This window comes from Maniola jurtina, chromosome 7, assembly GCF_905333055.1.
Source record: "Maniola jurtina chromosome 7, ilManJurt1.1, whole genome shotgun sequence".
Lineage (NCBI taxonomy): Eukaryota > Metazoa > Arthropoda > Insecta > Lepidoptera > Nymphalidae > Maniola > Maniola jurtina.
This window is the reverse complement of record NC_060035.1, coordinates 7,567,727-7,587,395: the sequence shown is the minus strand read 5'-3', so window position 1 is coordinate 7,587,395 and position 19,669 is coordinate 7,567,727. Positions and strand designations below refer to the sequence as shown.

At 36.4% G+C, this 19,669-nt stretch overlaps 1 protein-coding gene across 5 annotated transcripts in view; it reads right to left on the bottom strand.

Annotated features, from left to right (window-relative positions):
- The window catches only part of LOC123867000, a 32,407-nt gene extending 13,840 nt beyond the window's left edge, over nt 1–18,567 (bottom strand). For 4 of the 5 annotated variants that reach the window (XM_045908820.1, XM_045908822.1, XM_045908823.1 and 1 more), the window contains exon 1: nt 2,406–2,724. The gene's annotated coding sequence lies outside the window, so the exon portion shown is untranslated. Of the gene's footprint in view, nt 1–2,405; nt 2,725–18,314 lie in introns of those variants that run through there. The other variant, XM_045908821.1, reaches the window with a different exon arrangement.
- Between the last annotated feature and the right edge of the window lie 1,102 nt (nt 18,568–19,669).

Sequence of the window (19,669 nt, the reverse complement as noted above, 5' to 3'; positions counted from 1 at the left end):
GAAGTGGAAAGAACGTAGGCAATTTTAAGTTGTACCTCTTTAGAACGATCCACTTGCATTACTGACCCTTTCGGAGGAAGAGTGGGGACCCTGAGACTCTGACCCCGTTTTAAAACTTACGAGTAATTCAGAATACCCGACCCTTTTATAAATTGACGCATATTATCTTACTAATGAATTAAAAACGTAAAACATTGGGTGTTCGAAAACCTAAATCGGTGGATTTAGGTTTTAATACAAAAATAATTTTCACATGTAGATTTTGCAGTCCGTCATTAACTTACAGTGTTCTACCTAAAAGTGTGAGTATCGTACGGAACCCTTCGTGTGCGAGTCTGACTCGCACTTGACCGGTTTTTAATTTACAACCTGTGTGCCTAGAAGTATTTCCCTGTCAATTTTCTTCTTACTTCATCTCGGTTTTATTTTTACTGCAATTGGTGTGAATAAAAAAATTTGTTACGGCCTAAATTAAATAGTTAGCGAGATATATATATTATACGTATCTATGAAAAACAATCGGAGGATTTATTACATCTCCACACATACGACAATAATATACCTAATAAGTGTTAACAGCTGCATGTTAAAGAATAGACGCGTACGCGTTGCGCGGGCGCAGATATCTCGCGCACTAGGAAGCAACCTTGGCGCGCCGCACTTGAACTTGCCCTTTAGCGCTAGTCGCGTGTATGAGTATGCTCTACATTATCTACTCTTATCACTAAAATAATAATTTGCTTATGGAAATCTATTGCACTTATATGAAATACTGAACAAATTAAAGTAGCATTTACTATCGTGTAGATACTACATGTGAATAAACTTAACAGGGTTTCAGGATGTTTATATTAAGCAAAACGAGTAATTTATTTTCCTGTCAAATAAAGAGAACATAAAAAATAAAAATAAACAAATCACTTATGAAAATAAGTAGCACTATAAAAGTTATGGATCTTTTAATTTTTTTAATGACTTTATTTCATAAATGATGAATATAGGAATATAGGTACCTAACTATTTACTTGTTGGCAATATTCGGTTTTTGGTTAAAATAAGATTAAAATTTAAAGTTAGATAGGTATATATTTTAATATAGGTGTGACCTTTCACATAATGTTTTACACAAAAGAAACTTAAGTGTAAAAGAAATTTGAGTAATCTATGTAAAATCTTGGGCGTAGGAAGTTATATGGCCGTGATATTGCAAACATATTATTACATATGTGAATGCAACGGGAAACTAACCTTGCAGTCTAATAATAATTTCATACGTAGATGTTTCCACTGCAAATAAATAAATATAACAGTATATCGATAACATCGGATAGATAAAGGTTGAATGTTACATGAATAGGAATTGAATTCTATGATGTCAGTGTTGAACTGATCATTGACTGTAGAGTGTAGATATTATCAAATCCCTGTGATTTTTCTTATTCAAGATCGTGTTTCATAGATTCCAATAATAATTTATATCATACCTGCACATATTACATATGTACTTACAGATTGTTTAAAATTAAAGAACCATATTAAAAAAATAAGTCTGTAAGTGTAACCCCAGCGTAACCCTCACTAATATTATAAATACGAAAATGTGCGTAGCACCATAGCCCATTCTATAAGTTGATCGTTTGGCATAGAGATATCTGCATCTCGGAGACGGACATAGGCTACTTTTTGTCCCGGAAAACCAGAGATTTCCCACGAGATTTTCAGCAAAAAGTTAAACACAAAAGTCGCAGGCATCTTCTAGTTGCAAATAGATTCATCATTCATTAATATTATTCGAAAAATAATGATTAAATATTCTTGTAATTAGTTAAGTAGATATTATATTATTTGAGAAAGCCTCATTGATGATTGAGTAACAAGCGCCGACGGATTCATGGGGTATGGCTTTTTCTTTTGCTCTCTATAAATCTGCCTCCTTTTTTAATACATATTACATAAATGTTTTAAAATTAAAAGCTGAGCAGTTATTATAATATACCACCTACCGATTTACCTATTTCTCAAGTTGGTCAATAGCATCTTGATTTGTTAATGCATATTTTTATTATAATATTATAAACGTAAAAGTGCCTGTCCGTCTGTCTGTTACCTTTTCATAGTCTATCCGCTTGATCCACTTTGTCAAAATTTGGTACAGAGATAGCTTGCATCCTCGAGAAGGACATAAGCTATTTTTATCCTGGGGAACCAAACAGTTTCCACGGTATTATAAAAAACTGAAATCCACGTGGACGAAGTTGCGGACATCATTTAGTTGTTTCATAAAAAAACACTTTTACTAAAGCATTAACTTCACATAGCTTCGTACTGATTTTTTAAACATTTCCTAAAAAAATGAATAAGCAAGAGAAATAGAACACTATAGATAAATAATAATTAATACTTACACTTAAGCATCCTTTAAAGTCTTCTCTTAACTATATAATTTTCCGTAAAAAAGTTAATTGTCTTTGGTGTGAAATGACTTAGGGTAGAGCGAATGGCGAGTGGTGTAGGCGAGAGCGATGTCGAGCGACTTGAGGTACTCCAGCAGGATGCGGAGCGTCAGCAGGGGGACGAGGGGCCGCAGCCGGCGCGCCGCTCTCATGGCCGGCGTGGCGGGCCTTGCTCAGGCGGGCGCGCTGGGCGCGAGCGGACCCCGGCGGCGTGCGAGCTGGCGATGCTCGCTGCGCATTATGCAACGGCTCGCCGACCTGCCCCACGTCTAGCCGCGGAGCGCGTCGCACTAAGCCGACGCTGCTCCGCCGACCGACCTAGATGCACTTTTACAACGCCGAGAATGCAATCGACACACATATTCGCGTCTCGTTCCGATAAACGCATCGACGACGAAAGCGGCTCGTGATGGAGAATGCGGACGAATTTGACAGCGAGTGCAGTGAGTACGTCACGTTCGCGCCTAGTGTTCTCCAATTAGACGAGAGAGGGACGGAGCGGTGCAGTGCGACCGAGCGCTGCATTCAAGTTCATTACTTCCGTAGTGTGGCGGCCGCGGCGCGCCCTGACCGTGCTCCCGATCCGCGCTTGCACTTTATTGATGATGCCATGCGAATCACAGAAAACACTTCCTCCTTAGCATGCACCTTATTATTGTAAGCGATTATGTATCTAATACGCTACCTATCTATTTCCGAAATCTCCAAAGTTCTAAAACGGAAAAATAGCAAAGATTCGATGATATTCCTAGTTTCTTGAACGGCGAGCTTTTTGTAGCAAAGATTCGTTTATTTAATAGTAATATTGACAATTATTTTGAAAAACGTAATCAAACAAGTTAAAAACATAGTGCGAAAGGGTAGCGTGAGAACGGTAGCGAAAGCCATGGCAGGGCGGGCGGGCGCGCGCCTGTGCCTCCCCGGAACGAGCTTTCACTCTCGCGGGTCGACGACACAGCCTTCACATACCCTACTACTGGTTCTCGAACTTTCAGGTATTTCAAACTTTTCACAATTTTGGCCCTTCTCTACTCTTACCTATAACTTCCGGAACGGAACTCGTTTATTTTATAGTGAGAAAATTAAAAGTGTAAACATAGTAGGGGTGATGCGTTTCACCTCATCCGGCGGCATCGCCACGCCGCTCCCTGCCACCTTACCATTATCCAATATTGATTTCACTATTTACAGCCTGAAATCTGTTAACATCCTCAAACTGTTCGAACTCTGAATAATGGACGTAGCGGCTGCACGGGGATTATTAGTGTGTATATGACATCATTTACCGGATATTATGTTATACCTACTAGCGGATACCCTGCGTAGGCTACTATGCTAAAAATGTGCCTAATGATTTGTTTACGTGGTCTAAAACCATCTTCGCATTATTGCTTTTCTAATTAATCTGGTTTGGGGCACATCGGTTGGATGGTTTCAAAATCTTTAGCAGACATAGGTAGAAACATTTTTGTGATTTAATGTTTGTACAATAATAATTTATATCATATAGGTAAATTCACTATACAAAAAAGATTCCGACGAATTAAGAACCTCCTCCTTTTTTCGAAGTCCTTTTAATAAATTCATAATACATTTATTATGTATATGAAAAAATATTACAAAGGTTATTAAAATAGAATAGTTATATATATTATGATAGTTATTAGATTATTACTAATCTGCTCATCTAGAATAAATGTATATTATCTATAATAAATTAATGAATGGTAATTTTAGTGTCACTTAATTAATTTATTATTAAAAATAATGTACGAGGCGTAATGGATAAAACAGTCAGTGGTAGATTTTAAATGCGTATTACGCAAGTAGTTTTTCGTAAACTACAGCGAATTTGTCAATATTTATTTTTTTGGATACATTACAAACCTAATTTATTCGTTTTCATAAAATTAGGTCCATTTCCCGTCCCCCTGCACCTATTACATCATTAACTATACTGTACCCACCCTAACACGACCTATCCTAACGTCTGGGCTTCTGTCTGGGCTCCGTCACTATATCGATCTCAGCAGCTGTTTTCTTACTGAGAAGATAAATAGTATTACAATTCTATACTTTCGTAATACTGTATTTAGAATTAAACACATATTTTTTTAAAATTTAAATTTCATGAGGCAAATGTGTAAATCTAAGTCACTTCAAATTTAAAACAGGATAAGAGTAATCGAAAATAAAAGTTATTCGAGCTAGAATCAAAAATAATCCTGCTTTGATCAACTTAATAAAGAGAGGAAACTGGTTGAGAAGAGAAGAAGATATTATTATATCATCATATTAATATTGACTATCTAATTACATTTATAAAAAACTTCATCCGTGTGGATTAAAGTTTTTAAAAATTCCTTGATTTAGAAACTCTTTGATATTCTGGGAGCAAAAGTAGCCTTATGTTATATCACATGCGTAACGATCCATACTCTGTGCTTGTAATGTCCTTACCCGGGATGCAAGCTGTCTCTGTATTATTAAAATCGGCTAAACGGATGGACCGTGAAAAGCTAGCAGACAGCCACTTTATTATTTGTTTATAATATTAGTGTAAATATTTTGGGTAACGCATAGGCTTAACTTAACCGTCTAAAGATTAAATTCAGTTACCTGATCAAATTAGAAAAAAAATTGTCTAAACACAAATTGGAATTTTTTCATTAAACTTTCGAAAAAGTGAGCTATGTGAGTGTAAGTGATTAAATTTTAGGAAATTCTTGGATTAAACCGATTAACACATATTTTTAATGCATCCCAAAAGGACTAAGGCTATCCGTACGTCTAGGTTCGTTAGACATGTCTGGGTCTTCATCCGTGTCTTTTATTGATTGTATTAGCTCTTCCCATGCTGTATTTACGGATCGAGATTGCCATTAAGAAGTTACAGATATAGAATAAGCTATTTTTTAACAAACTTCAAAAAACCGGCCAAGTGCGAGTCAGACTCGCGCACCCAGGGTTCCGTACTTTGGTATTTTTCCGACATTTTGCACAATAAATCAAAAACTATTATGCATAAAAATAAATTATACTGTCTAAAGTATATTGTTATATAACAGCCCATGTATGTATGTGTGAATTTTTGTATTTGCCCATGTTCCACCGTAGACCTAAACCACTAACCCGATTTTGATGAATGAAGAATCAATCGATTCGAGATTATAGTTTGGGTGACATTTAGGCTACATTTTACACGAATACAATTAATATGACGGATGTTAGTTACATAAAAAAAACCAGCCAAATGTGAATCAGACTCGCGGACTTAGGGTTCCGTACTCGGGTATTTTTTACAACATTTTGCACGATAAATCAAAAACTATCATGCATAAAAATAAATAAAAATCTGTTTTAGAATGTACAGGTAAAGCCCTTTCATATGATACCCCACTTGGTATAGTTATCTTACTTTGAAAATTGAAACATATTTTTTTTTTTTTTAAATGATGTGACCACAAATTCGCGGTTTTCAGATTTATTCCTGTACTTGTGCTATAAGACCTACCTACCTGCCAAATTTCATGATTCTAGGTCAACGTGAAGTACCCTATAGGTTTCTTGACAGACACGCGCGACGAACAGACAGACAGACAGACAGACAACAAAGTGATCCTGTAAGGGTTCTGTTTTTCTTTTTGAGGTACGGAACCTCAAAAATGGGGGTCTCTGATTTTTTTTTTGCTACTGGCGTTAAGCTATAAGCTTGACGCTATAGTTTAACGCCAATTAGAATTGGCGTTAAACTATAGCGTTAGCACTACTTGTGTTTAAAGAACCATAGAAACACTCAAAAATTGGAATCGTTTAATAGATGGTCAATTAGAGCGTGAAAAGTGAAGCGCATCAAAGAAAATGCAGTTTTCCATCGTCGGAGGCTTGAGCGGTATCAAAACACTGAATCTTCCGGGGTGAACGGCCTCGGCTGCGTCGCGCGTCGCCCCACTGCGCTAGCCCCCGCCGCCCGGCGCCGCGTGGCGTCTCACTCGTCCGCGCGAATAAATCGCTACCACGCGCATGTGTGCGGCGAAATGCGTTTACTGTATAAGTATTGGGCACAGCGGTCGTTGACATCACACAAATTTTCTTTGGGCTTGCAATTTAAAGTTTTTGAAGCCTACAAAAGTTCTTCTTTATCGTGTGTGAATAAGAACTTCGTTTAATGAGCTCAGGTTTGGTTCTCGGATAGTAGTAGCTTTTTAATAAATTGACAAGCTTCTACCCGCGAACTCGTCCGCGTAGACATTACAATTTTCAAATTCCTATTATATCCACTTAGGGGTTGAATTTTCAAAAATCCTTTCTTAGCGGATGTCTATGTCATAATAGCTATCTATCTGCATGCCAAATTCAGCCCTATCCGTCCAGTAGTTGGAGCTGTGCGTTGATAGATCAGTCAGTCAGTCAGTCAGCTTTTCCTTTTTAACCCCCGACCCAAAAAGAGGAGTGTTATAAGTTTGACGTGTGTATCTGTGTATCTGTATATCTGTGTATTTGTGTATCTGTCTGTGGCATCGTAGATCCTAAACGAATGAACCAATTTTAATTTAGTTTTTTTGTTTGAAAGGTGGCTTACTCGAGAGTGTTCTTAGCTGCTATAAACGAAGAAAATCGGTTCAGCCGTTTGAAAGTTATCAGCTCTTTTCTAGTTTTTTTAGAGGTTTTTATGTCGGGGGTTTTTTAAATTTTGAGTTATGTATATTTAGATGACGAATTTACTGCCCACTATAAAGCATACATATGTATTTTCAAGTTTTTATTACCATTACTTGCGCCTACCTAGACGTGGATGCTGCCGCTAGGTTCCTCCATCTCTACCACATCTCTACCAATGCTGGATGCTTTTATTGGGACTGGATGTAATAATGCATTAACAGAGCGAAACAATGGTTCTGTCTAATAGATAGTTGTTTCTATGTACCTAGGTTCAGAATATAGATGTGTAACTAGGTATATATCAATGTCTATAGCTTTACCTTGCTTCCTTTAAGTAATTTCAGCAATTTCAGTAATTCACATGAATGTATCCGCTGACCACATTGAATGTATATAATAACTTTATTTTTGTGACTTTAATACATAAGTATTATGATCTATCCATAGCTATTCAAACATCATAAGCAAAAATTTTCAAATATACAACTTGTACATACATACATACCTACTGGTTGTAAAATTAAGAAACAACTGTAGAAGTTATTGAGATCCTTTCAAAATTAACAATAATATGTATGTACTCATGTGACTGGTATGGCTATATATCTTATTTGATTGAGAGCTTTACCACTTAGAACTTGTAGTATAAACTCTGAAGATTAAATAAGTGCTTCCTATTCTTTTACTTGTTTTAGTAATAGTTCTCAAAACATGTTCTTTAAAGAATAATCTGTCCCTGGTACTCATCGAAGGCAATGGCTTATAATAAGGCTTTATTGATCTCACAGTGCTGTATGGTGTAGGGTCTGCGTATATCTGTAGATGTGGTGCCCACAGCCCACTGTGCAAACTCGATTTCCCCCTTCTTGGGGTAGGCTTCAATACTCATTCATGCCTTTTTCCTGCTCTAGCCGGGTGCAAGCGCATAATGCGCTCCCTCTCAGAACGTTTCCGTGTTGTCGCCGGTACATACGCGCATGCACTAGACCTAGCCCAATGCAGTGAATTTTGCGTAGGGTCGTTGTCCTCGTCTGCCTATATCCGCACTAAACTTAAGTACTGGCAGAGAGTTCGCAAATCTGGTGAAACGCATTCTCCTGTTAAACCACTATTCAGGCATTGCGTCAGTTATCTAATTGTTTTATGATAGGTAGGTACTTGTTCCGTTCAAATGTGCAATTTCGACTGACGGCCATTCCTTGTTACCCAACAGAATAATAGAGTCGGTTAGAACAAAAGGTTTCTATTCTAAACAACGGTCCTTTTAGTTTATGGATGTTGCCTATAAACAAGTGTAATGCTAAAAAATGCCATTTGCACAAATTGCATTTTTTTGCAAAGCAAAATCTAAAGCTTTTTACCGTCAAGGGAAAAATAACAATGTAATTAAAAAAAGTGTACAAGGTCTTTTCGAGGCAATTTGTAACAAAACATTAAGGGTCCTACTGAAAAGACCATGTTTTACTCAGTTACTAGAATTTGCTTTGGGGTTGTAATGTATTGCATAATAACTATAAAAAGGTAGGTAGGGGTACCTACTTGTGGTAATTTTGTTGTGTTAGATCGAGGTTATTTCTTTAACATAAGCATATGCTTCTAATATATGTAATGTTTTAATATTGTATAATTTTATAAAAGACAAAATCTAAGTTTTTTGACTAGGTATCAATAATAATTTTGCCCTTCTCGTAAAAATTCAAAGTAGCGTTTTGTTTTCTAATTTGGTTACTGTCTTTAATAAATTGAGTATAGTAGTTGCAAACATCCTACATTTTAGCAGAAGAACTTTATCCCGTAGATCCTGATCCCTCAATCCCTGACTAATAATGTATCATTCAAAATCAATAACCCTCTAACCGTGAGTCGTTATAGGACAAAGAGCCTGTGAGGATCAGACCTGCGTTATTTTATAAAAGCTGAAAGTTTCTTTGCGCATTGCCCCAACATAGTGAGTAACGATCAGCGACTATGAAGTTCGGATCCTGATGGCTTTGGGAGATAACAGGTAACAAAGAAATACTTATATTTTTTTTTTGTCACAAGGGGTCACAGTCGCAGGGGGTTGCAACGATACGTGTTTGGCAATGAACGACGTGATTTCTAATACTATTCCGAAGAAACTGTAAAAACTTCGCAGTCGCTGATTGTTCCTCCCTGTGTTGGAGACCATGCGCAGAGAAACTTTCAGCTTTTATAAAATAATGAAGGTCCGGTCCTCACAGGCTCTTTCTCAATTTCTTTAAAAGCCTATATCGACAATTTTAATGTAACAATGATATTTAAAGTGAAGACACAAAACTATGGCTCGGCTCATATTTATAAAGCTTTATCTCTTCTACTTTTATGCGTTTTGTATCTTCTGTCTTACTCATCAGCGAGCACACACCATGTTATATACTTAAACATAATATTATGTCTGTAGTAATAATGTCATTAGTATAAAACGATATTAATTAAAATGATGATATAAATTATACGCGGCTGAAAAATTATTCCAACCTAGATATAAAAGCATAGATCAATCTATCATTGTAGTGTGTATTTAGGCTTTAAATCGAGTGCATAGAAGTGCGAAGTACCAGTCTAGAATGTAGCTAGGGTCAAAAGCCGCGCAGTATGTCAGCGCTTAGTATTCCGCGAGCCGGGCGCAGGCCGGCTAACGGGACCCGTCTACACCGGCCTTTACTTTCATCGATCCAACTGACGGTTAACTTTCCTTTGTTACTTTACTTTGAAACATATTTTGATCTATTTCTTTACATTTCATTCGTAGGTGTTGAAAGCTTGATAACTTTTTCGTAGCAAGTTCAGTTTCTATGGTATTTCTTACGTGTTTCGAATAAATCAACTCCTGTTTGTTTAGTTCTCTTGCTATAATTTTAGTAGATTTTCGGAAGCACATACCTAAGTAATTATTATTACTTAGATTTTTTTAGAGAATTTTTATGATACTGATAATATCCATAGGTACTATACAAACTTACGGTTGAAATAAATAAATATTCAATGTATCTTTTGGTAATCTATCGATAACCTAGTTACTTAGCAAAATTGTTATTTGTCAGAAAAACCATACAATTTTTGACAAATAACAAAGCTGCTAAGCAACTTTTCGCCAGATTTCAGATACATTGATTATTAATTTTGGCTGTAAGTCACTTTTTGAGCTATTTTTGGCGGTTTAAAGTAGATAAAGTATGCCTCGTTTTAATAATATGGCCTGCATAAATGTCTACCGCTGTGACAAAGCAGATTCATAATTATCCATGGTTAGCAAAAAATAACAAAAGTCGCGTCGCAAGTGTATGCTCAGAACGCAGGTAGAGGATTAAGCCCGGAAAATAACAACGGAGCTTTTGTTAAAGACGTACCGTTATATTTATTTGAGACGAGTGATTTGAATCAACTAAGAAATATGGTCGCGTTTTTAGAATAATCGTCATTATCAACTGATAGACAATAGACATCCACTGCAGACCTGCCCCCCGATTGTGTAAGAAAAACGTATTCATGATTATCGTTATCGTCAAGAAATAATTCTGCCCTTTGATTGGTTCTTTCGCTGTTTACCTTTTTTCACAGACACTAGACACTGGTAAGATACCATTAGGGAATACGCCAATACCAAAGAATATGCCAGGTAGTGTAAAACTAATATAACTATAAGTACTTTATGGGGATTGAACTTATATCTATTTTTGTATTTTTCTAAAAAAAATTTAAAAGCTAAATTTGTTATATTTAAAAAAGTCTACTAACTCACATATTAAAAAATAAATGACATATGACCATATGACATATAAAATCTACTTGTGAACCATAAAGCAATAATTTATATATAGCGAAGATTCCTAGATTCTAACTGTTCAGTTTCCTTCTCTGAAACTTGACTCATGTATAATATTTATGTTACTAAGTTATATGTGGTTGCCCTACATTATTATTTTCTTCATACAATTATAGGTATAATATGTACGCTAATCATGTCTAATGCTTATGTCCCGCCCCACCCAGAAATCGTAAATCCGCCCTCGAAATTGTAAACGATTATCTAGCAGTGCACACACAATCCAGCTAAGTAGGCCATCGTGCCTACTTAGCTGGATTGTGTCAAAAAGGTCAGCCGCCGAATCCAATCCGGTTGGGCAGCGTTCGGGAATCTTCGAGATGTCTTATTATCATCCGAAATTCCTTAGTGCTTAAGGGGCATGAGACCGGCCTGCCCGCGAAATTCATATTTAATTTGGTTTTTCGCAATTTGTAAACTAATACGACAACGTAGGCTTATGGTTATTTTATTTACGACAATGGCAATATCATCCTCACAGGTCATATCATCCTTAAAGATCAAAGTGTTGCCAAGGATGACATATTATATGGTCGCTAACTATGGCCCTAAGCTTAGCGTCACTCAGCGAGCAATAAAGAGAGCTATGCTTGGAGTTACTCTACGTGGTCAAATCAGAATTGAGGAGATCCGTAGGAGAACCACAGTAACTGACATAGGTCAGCGGGTGGCGAAGCTGAAATGGCAATGGGCAGGGCACATACTTCGAAAAACCGATAGACGTTAGGGTCCCACGGTGCTAGATTTGCGACCTCGCACCGGTAAGCGCAGCGTTGGAAGCCCCACCACTAGGTGGACGGACGACATCAGGCGAGTCGCAGGGAGCCGCTGGATTCAGGCGGCGCAAGTCCGTGGCGTGTGGAAGTCCCTACAAGATACCTATGCCCAGCAGTGGACGTCTATCGGTTGATGATGATGATTATTATTATTATTATTATTTTTTGCGCAACGGATCAGCCTGGCTGTCCAACGCGGAAATGCAGCCAGTATTCTTGGCACCATTCCACGCGGGCATGATTTGTACAGTAATTAGATAAGGCTAGCTTTAAGTTTTATTGTAATATTTTCACTACTGATGATGATATTGTTTAATTATATACCAATAAAAATATAACTAAATGATGCCCAAGACTTTGGTGGCGTGGATTAAATTTTTTTTAATTCCATGGATATTCTTGGAATTTCCGTGATAAAAGTAGCTTATACTTATATACATCTCCGGGGTGCAAACTATCGCGGTACCTAACGAATTTTGTCAACATCGGATAAGCGGATGGGCCGTGTAAAGGTAACCGATGACACACTTTCGGATGTACCTACCTTGGATTTTCTTATACTTACTCGTATAACTTTAGCTATCTTTCATTCATTCATGAAGGAAAATGTAGCCATGATGAAATATAATCATTACGCTACTAGTTTTATACTATTGTTAGCTTTTCGTTTCACGCTATATTATAAATATACATAGTTTATATAACGTTTTACCAATAAAATAATATAATTAAAATAATATGTAAGTAGATTTTTGAGAATTCAACCATTCAAAGAGTGGATATCATGTAGATTAAAATAATAGTATGCTTTGGATTCGTGTATAGTAGGTACCTACGCATATTCGCAGGCAATATAATCGAATGCCGTTAATCACTTCCCAGGCTTTTATCGCCATCGAACAGGTAGATCCGATTGTATAATGTTACACATGAACTCGCTTAAAGATTTTCATACGGTACCTACGGGTCTCCGCTACCGTTAGGTCGGTGGCGATAAAAAATAAAAATAGGAGGGTGAAATCGAAACGCAGCATGCAGCTTCTATTGAGATTTATTATCCATGTACTTATGAGTAGATTCTTATTTTTTAACCCCCGACCCAAAAAGAAGGGTGTTATAAGTTTGACGTGTGTATCCGTGTATCTGTCTGTGGCCTCGTAGCTGCTAAGCGAATGAACCGATTTTAATTTAGTTTTTTTTGTTTGAAAGGTGGCTTGATCAAGAGTGTTCTTAGCTATAATCGAAGAAAATCGGTTCAGCCGTTTGAAAGTTATCAGCTCTTTTCTAATTTTCTTATAGAGGTTTTTGTGTCGGGGTTTTTTACATTTTGAGTTATTATTAACCCCCGACCCAAAAAGAGGGGTGTTATAAGTTTGATGTGTGTATCTGTCTGTGGCATCGTAGCTCCTAAACGAATGAACCGATTTTAATTTAGTTTTTTTTTGTTTGAAAGGTGGCGTATTCAAAATACCTATTATTATTTTAGCGAAGCTCGGACGCGATGATGATGATAAGAGGTATGATGTAGGTACCTAATCATTGTTATGATGATTATCGTCATGATCATCATCAACACATTGGCGGCTCTATACCAACTGAGCACTGTCTCCTCTTAGAATGAGGATTGTACGTATTGATAGTTAGAGCAGCACGCTGGCGAAGTGCGGATTGGCAGAGTTCACACACCTTTGACAACATCATGGAGAATTCTCAGGAATGCAAGCATTTTCTCAGGTGGATTTTCTTAACCATGAAAGGAACTGATATTTAATTATTTAAAATGCACGTAACCCCGAAAAGTTATAGGTGCTCGGGATCAAATCCCAGACGTCCTGAATAGGAAGCTTCAGTTTTGTACTCTAGGTTATCACCACTTCCTTAAGGTAGTCTATCACCAGTTCATAGAATCGATCAGAAATAAAATATATCGATACTATTATAAAGTTGGTTCCAACACAAAACATTACAATACAATGCGATAAGGGTGTGAGGTTGAGCACGTGTACTCATTCATTGATTAAATGTCAAGCAAAGTCAATGTACTGACTTGACACGGTCCGAAGGCTTCGCGTGTAGGTGCCCTCTTAAGTATTTCCCTATTGCATAATTTTCTGATAATTATCTGTATAAAATGTGAATATTTCAACAGAGTCGTAGTGACGATTGAATGAACGGTATTTTATGAGGTGTGCTGTATGGCTGTGTGGCTATGGTGTGGTAACCGCTATTACGGCCACCGGAAACCACGCTTCATGTCAACTGTTTCATTGGAATTAATGTAGGTGGGACGTTTATTGGAATATCAAAATAAAAACTTCATTTTATTTTAGCACATACCTACTAATGTATATATGAAGAAAAACTATTAAAATTAATGATTCCTAAGTGTATTATTACTTAAACTTACTATAACTTTCCTGAAAGTAGGTATGTAAATTATCTACTGTAGTGAATAATTATAATCAAAAGCGGTTCATCAGTCTTTGAGATAAACGTGGAGATATATCCATACATACGCGGTCGAATAGGTAAATATCATCCTTTTTTTTGAAGTTGGTTAAAAATAAAGTTATAGTGTAGGCAACTACGAATATTTTCCGCAATTAATAAAGGCTAGGATTAGTGAAGAAAAAACTAAACTCACTAAGCTTGACCTCTTCGGGGCAAATGCTAGCCTGTTTATAATGTACCAGGTAAGTACCTACCGTCCATTCTTTTATGATAAGAAGTGTTTTTTTCATCCAGCAATCACCGATCTTGCCTTGTGGTTCAGAGATAACTTCTGATAACTTTGATCCCGAAGTCGGACCTAGGATACTTTTTGAACCGGAAAATACTTTAATTGTAAGGATAACCAAACTACACGCGGTTATGTGGTTACAACTAGATAGCTCATAATTTTATTTGTTAAAACTTTGCTTGTTTTCAACAAAACCAAAGGTCAAAAGTGACATAAAGCAAAGCCTATTGGAGCGTAAAAATGGATGTTACATAATAGGTGCGTGTGCGCCCGGGGCATACCAAGATACCGTTGTTCGAACAGGTTCCCCGCCACCCCTCCCGGACCGTTGGATGCTTACCGAGCATTTACTTTCTACCCATCAAGGACCTTCCTACCACTCCCACGTAAGCGTAAGTGAACTCGTTGGACAAGCTGGATTTTTATTAGATTTATTTTTTATTAAACAACGCATAGGCACTTAATCTTGAAGGTCTCATTGGCCTTTTGTAATATTCTTTGGCCGCTAAATTAACAACAAAGGTCTGTAGTCTCAAGTAATGAGAAATAAAGAAGTTGTCTTTAGCCTTATAAAATAAAATTTGGTGCCAGAAGTGGGATTACCAATAAGACAGATGCTATAATTTTTAGGGTTCCGTACCTCAAAAGGAAAAAGGAACCCTTATAGGATCACTTCGTTGTCTGTCTGTCTGTCCGTCTATCCGTCAGTCCGTCTGTCCATCTGTCCGTCTGTCCAGTCTGTCAAGAAAACCTATAGGGTACTTCCCGTTGACCTAGTATCATAAAATTTGACAGGTAGGTAGGTCTTATAGCACAAGTAAAGGAAAAATCCGACCACCGTGAATTTGTGGTTACATCACAAAAAAAAAAAATGTTTTCGTAAACAATTATAGTATTTTCAATTTTTTAAAGTAAGATTTAAATATGACATGTGGGGTATTTTTCATATGGAAGGGCTTTACATTCTAAGACAGATTTTTATTAGTTTTTGATTTATCGTGCAAAATGACGAAAAAAATACCCGAGTATGGAACCCTTAGTGAGGGAGTCTGACTCGCACTACTTGGCTGGTTTTTTTTATTCTGATACAAGTTAGTCCTTGACTACGATCTCACCTGATAGTAATCAATGATGAGTCTAAGATGGTAGTGGGTTAATTTGGAAGGAATATCATGGTAGTTTCAATAAACGATTTCTATACGGGCATCGTAGGAACTGGGACGCTAAATCGTTTGGCGGCACGGTTTTGTCTGCAGGGTAACTTATAATACTGAAGTAATATTTTTATTAAAATTAGACAGCTATTCTTTATTATTGCTTGGTTATATGATGGTAAAATAAAATATCACATCAAAAGTTACTCTGATAGGTAGGTAGGTACTAATATTAATATAATATCACTAGTATTTAATATTTTTTGAACACGTGCCTAGACTTTTTTAAAGAAGGTCAGTTTTCGTTTAAGTAAAGAGACAGAATTACATAAAAAGCCAGCAACGCATTGGCGGTTTCTCTGGTGCCGTAAATATAATTGTCTGTGGTAATTACTAATTTTATTTTTAGAGATGAGCCGTTTCTAAATTTTCGTTCATGTAGTATGTTAATACTTATTATTTCTAATTACTTCGTAAAAGAGATTCTCAGTTTTATTCAGAGAAATGTTAAAGATACATTATATGCGTCATAGGTGTTCAAGCATTTAACTGTATTAATATATTATTGAAATTACGTGAGACTGAAAGTCTACTCTATGCAGACTGCTGTAAAGTACAAATTCGTTCAAGAGAAAGCGACGAAGGCGGCCGCGGACGCGCGCTCTGCTCGCGGTTCAACGACCGACTTTTCACGGGTTTGTCAGCCTTCTGTTATATCATCGGCCGAAGTCAGTGTCATTGCCGAAATTGCGACCAACGCGTGTGCTAATTTGAATCTTTTCGCTTTTTACTTTGAGATCACTTTTGCTTGCACGTCCGGAAGTTTTTTGGGTTTATCTACCATACTCGCGGTCCGTTTATGTATTGGTCTTGTAATTTTTATGTATATAATTCGAGATGTTTGTGTTCGTGCATACGTATACTCACGTACAGCTTTATAGGAATCTTCAAAATTGTCAGTTAAAGCAAAACAAGTAAGTTACTTGACTGCCAACAAAGACTGAAATGAGCGTACGTAGTATGTTTAAATAATAATAATTAATCGATCGTATGTATGTATATGTTTCATTAGGTAGATACTTACTTATGCAATAAAAAGAAAAATGTAGACATTTGCGATCTCTACATTTTTTAAACTAACAAGGATTATGCAGGCAAAAAATATACACTTACGTATATGAGAACACACAAATAAATAAATTATATAAATTACTGGATGATGCCCGCGACTACGTGGATTTAAGTTTTTTTTTAATTCCTTGGAAGAATTTCCAGGAAAAAATATAGTCTATGCCCGTCTCCAAGATGCAAGCTCTGTACCAACTAATTAGATGGTGTCAACCACTTCGTCCATGTGCAAGTTTTTTAAAAATCCCATGGGAACTCTTTGATTTTCCGGGACCAAAAGTAGCCTTCGTTCTTCCCCGGAATACAAGCTATCTATGGTCACCTTTCGTCAAAATTGATGGACCGTGAAAAGGTAGCAGACAAACAGACCGACACATTTTCGTATTTATAACATTAGTAGGTAGACATGGATGATTCAGACGATTCAGATATTATGTTAACCTTTTTGCACATAATTGTATAGATAAAAAAGATTCTTACAAAAAAACGTGAATAAAGAATAAATAGCCTTAATTTTATAATAAATAATAATTATAGTTTGTTTATATAGATAATAAATAATTATAGTTTGTTTACACCCGCACGCACATGTCATTATGTGTGGGTGGGGTGAGTTACGTAAGCCAGCTCACGTGCGAACAGTCGCCTTGAAATTGAACTCCAAAGGTTCAAGGTTCGCTTTTTGCAGCGATCAACAATAGTGTGTGTGTATGTGCGTGCTTGGGTGTGTTTGCACGCATGTGCTAGGACTTGTTTATTATGATAATAATTATAGCCTAAAACCCACCCAGGGTGATCGCTCTCGATGATTATAGTTAGATTTTAATGACTCCTAGACTTGCGGACTGGCTGATTGGTGATATCTTGGCTCAAGCTTAGCTTTAATGGCTTTTGTGCAGCCTAGGTTTAAATTTTATTTTAATTTTAGGTGATCGTTCTCGATTATTAATATAGTTAGAATTTAATGACTCCTAGACTTGCAAACTGCCTAACTAGTAATACCTGGTTATGCTCTCGAATAGGTACCTATATAGTAGGTCTTAAAAGAAAGCTTTTATTTTAAATCGTTAAAACTCTTATGTTTGTGGTGGGTTTTATTATATATTTACTCTGCAGCTACAACATTAATGCATTCAGTAGGTACTTACCTGTATTTAGTTTTAGTTAAAAAACAAATTATAATATTGTTAAAATGATATCTAAGCATGCAGTTATTGCTAATAACCTTTTAGTAGAAACTTTTGTTAAGGCTTTTGTGAATAATTAAGTATAAATCTAATATTATTATTAATTGGTATTTTATTTAATTATCTAATTAATTAATAAAAGCTATAAAATTGTATACACAAAAATTAAAGATAAAAACAAAAAGTAAGTTAGTTATTACAAAATAACAAGCGCCAAATAAGTGAAGCAGCGAGTTGCAACGTTTTGTTAAGATCGCGTTGATGTCTTTTAAATGCAACGTTTGTTATGGGTGTTAAATATTTAAAAAAATATTAGTACTTAATTAAAGTTTTTAAAACTAATGTATTTATTTATGTAACCACTTACCACAGCTGCATAATAATCCAGTAAATACGGCCAAGGACATCCAGTGCGAAAATAATCCGATATATTCACTAAACTTAAAACTAGACACTGCACGTCACTTAAAAATATAAGTCTTGTATGAGATCTACGTTGCTTTCAGTCTGAAACACGTTAGAGGGTCATGTCGGAGCGGAGGCGGGTTAGCGCACCGATAGCTCCGAATAACTGATAAAGTGTGGCTGGTTCATGGTCGGAGACGTCCTGCCCGCCGCTGCCTACAGCCCGCACCGCCGCCTGCGCTTCTTCCGCACTGGAGCCCGCGCCGGGTGAATGAACTGCTGGTGCGAGCGAGATAGCGCCAATGCCACGGTCGCACGACCACTTCTATCTCGGCAAGGCAATCTAGTACAAGTGTCAATTTTGTTTCCCATTTCTCTAATATTTATATGGGATAGTCTATTTTATTACTGGATACAATATCCAGACCAAAATGCGAAAGTATGTATGTCTGCTAGCTTTTCATGGCCCATCTGCTTAACCGATTTTGACGACGATGTACATACCTATGTACCTACTATGCTATCTATGTAACTATGTAGCTATCTAGCTTTCATCCCGGTAATGGACACAGCCTTTTTTACCCCGGGAATTCAAAGTTCCCACGCGATTTTTAAAACCTAAATCCACGTGGTCCTAAAGTCGTGGGTAATATTATATATAATATTATATTTGGTACGAGATAGTTTGCACCCTGAAGTCGTACGAACATAGGATACTTTTTATCCCGGAAAATCAAAGAATTAAAAAATTATATCCACGTGGACGAAGTTCCGAGTATCATATTAGTATAAAATATAATACATATTATTAATTCAAGCGAGGAGAGCTGAAACAAATAAGTACAAATATTTCAATATACTTACTTACCTTCCATTTTTATATTATCTCCTCTGTTAGACAAGTAAACTGTTCCATGAGAAAGTTAAAAATACAGCCTAAAAAAAAATAACGTTAAAAATACGGTTAAATTGCATGTATATAATATAATATACATGCAAACCATTCATATATTATTATCTATTTTACAGAAAAAAACTGTACGAGTAGGTAACAAATAGAAGAGGAACAGGGAACAGGTGACAGTGTTTAAAGAAAAATAAAATAAAATGTCTTTCGAGACATGTATGTTCAGAATAAATAGTAAATACTACCTACTTTAAAAGATTATTAAGAAAATCTCGTAATCTTGTTTGCCAGGTGTAAATTATCCAAATGTTTCTGACATAGAATTTATATCTCTACATATGCAAAACAAATTAAAAATTAAGGATGCTTAACTTTTGATTGCATCTCGCATAAGGGTTGTTAGAAGTATT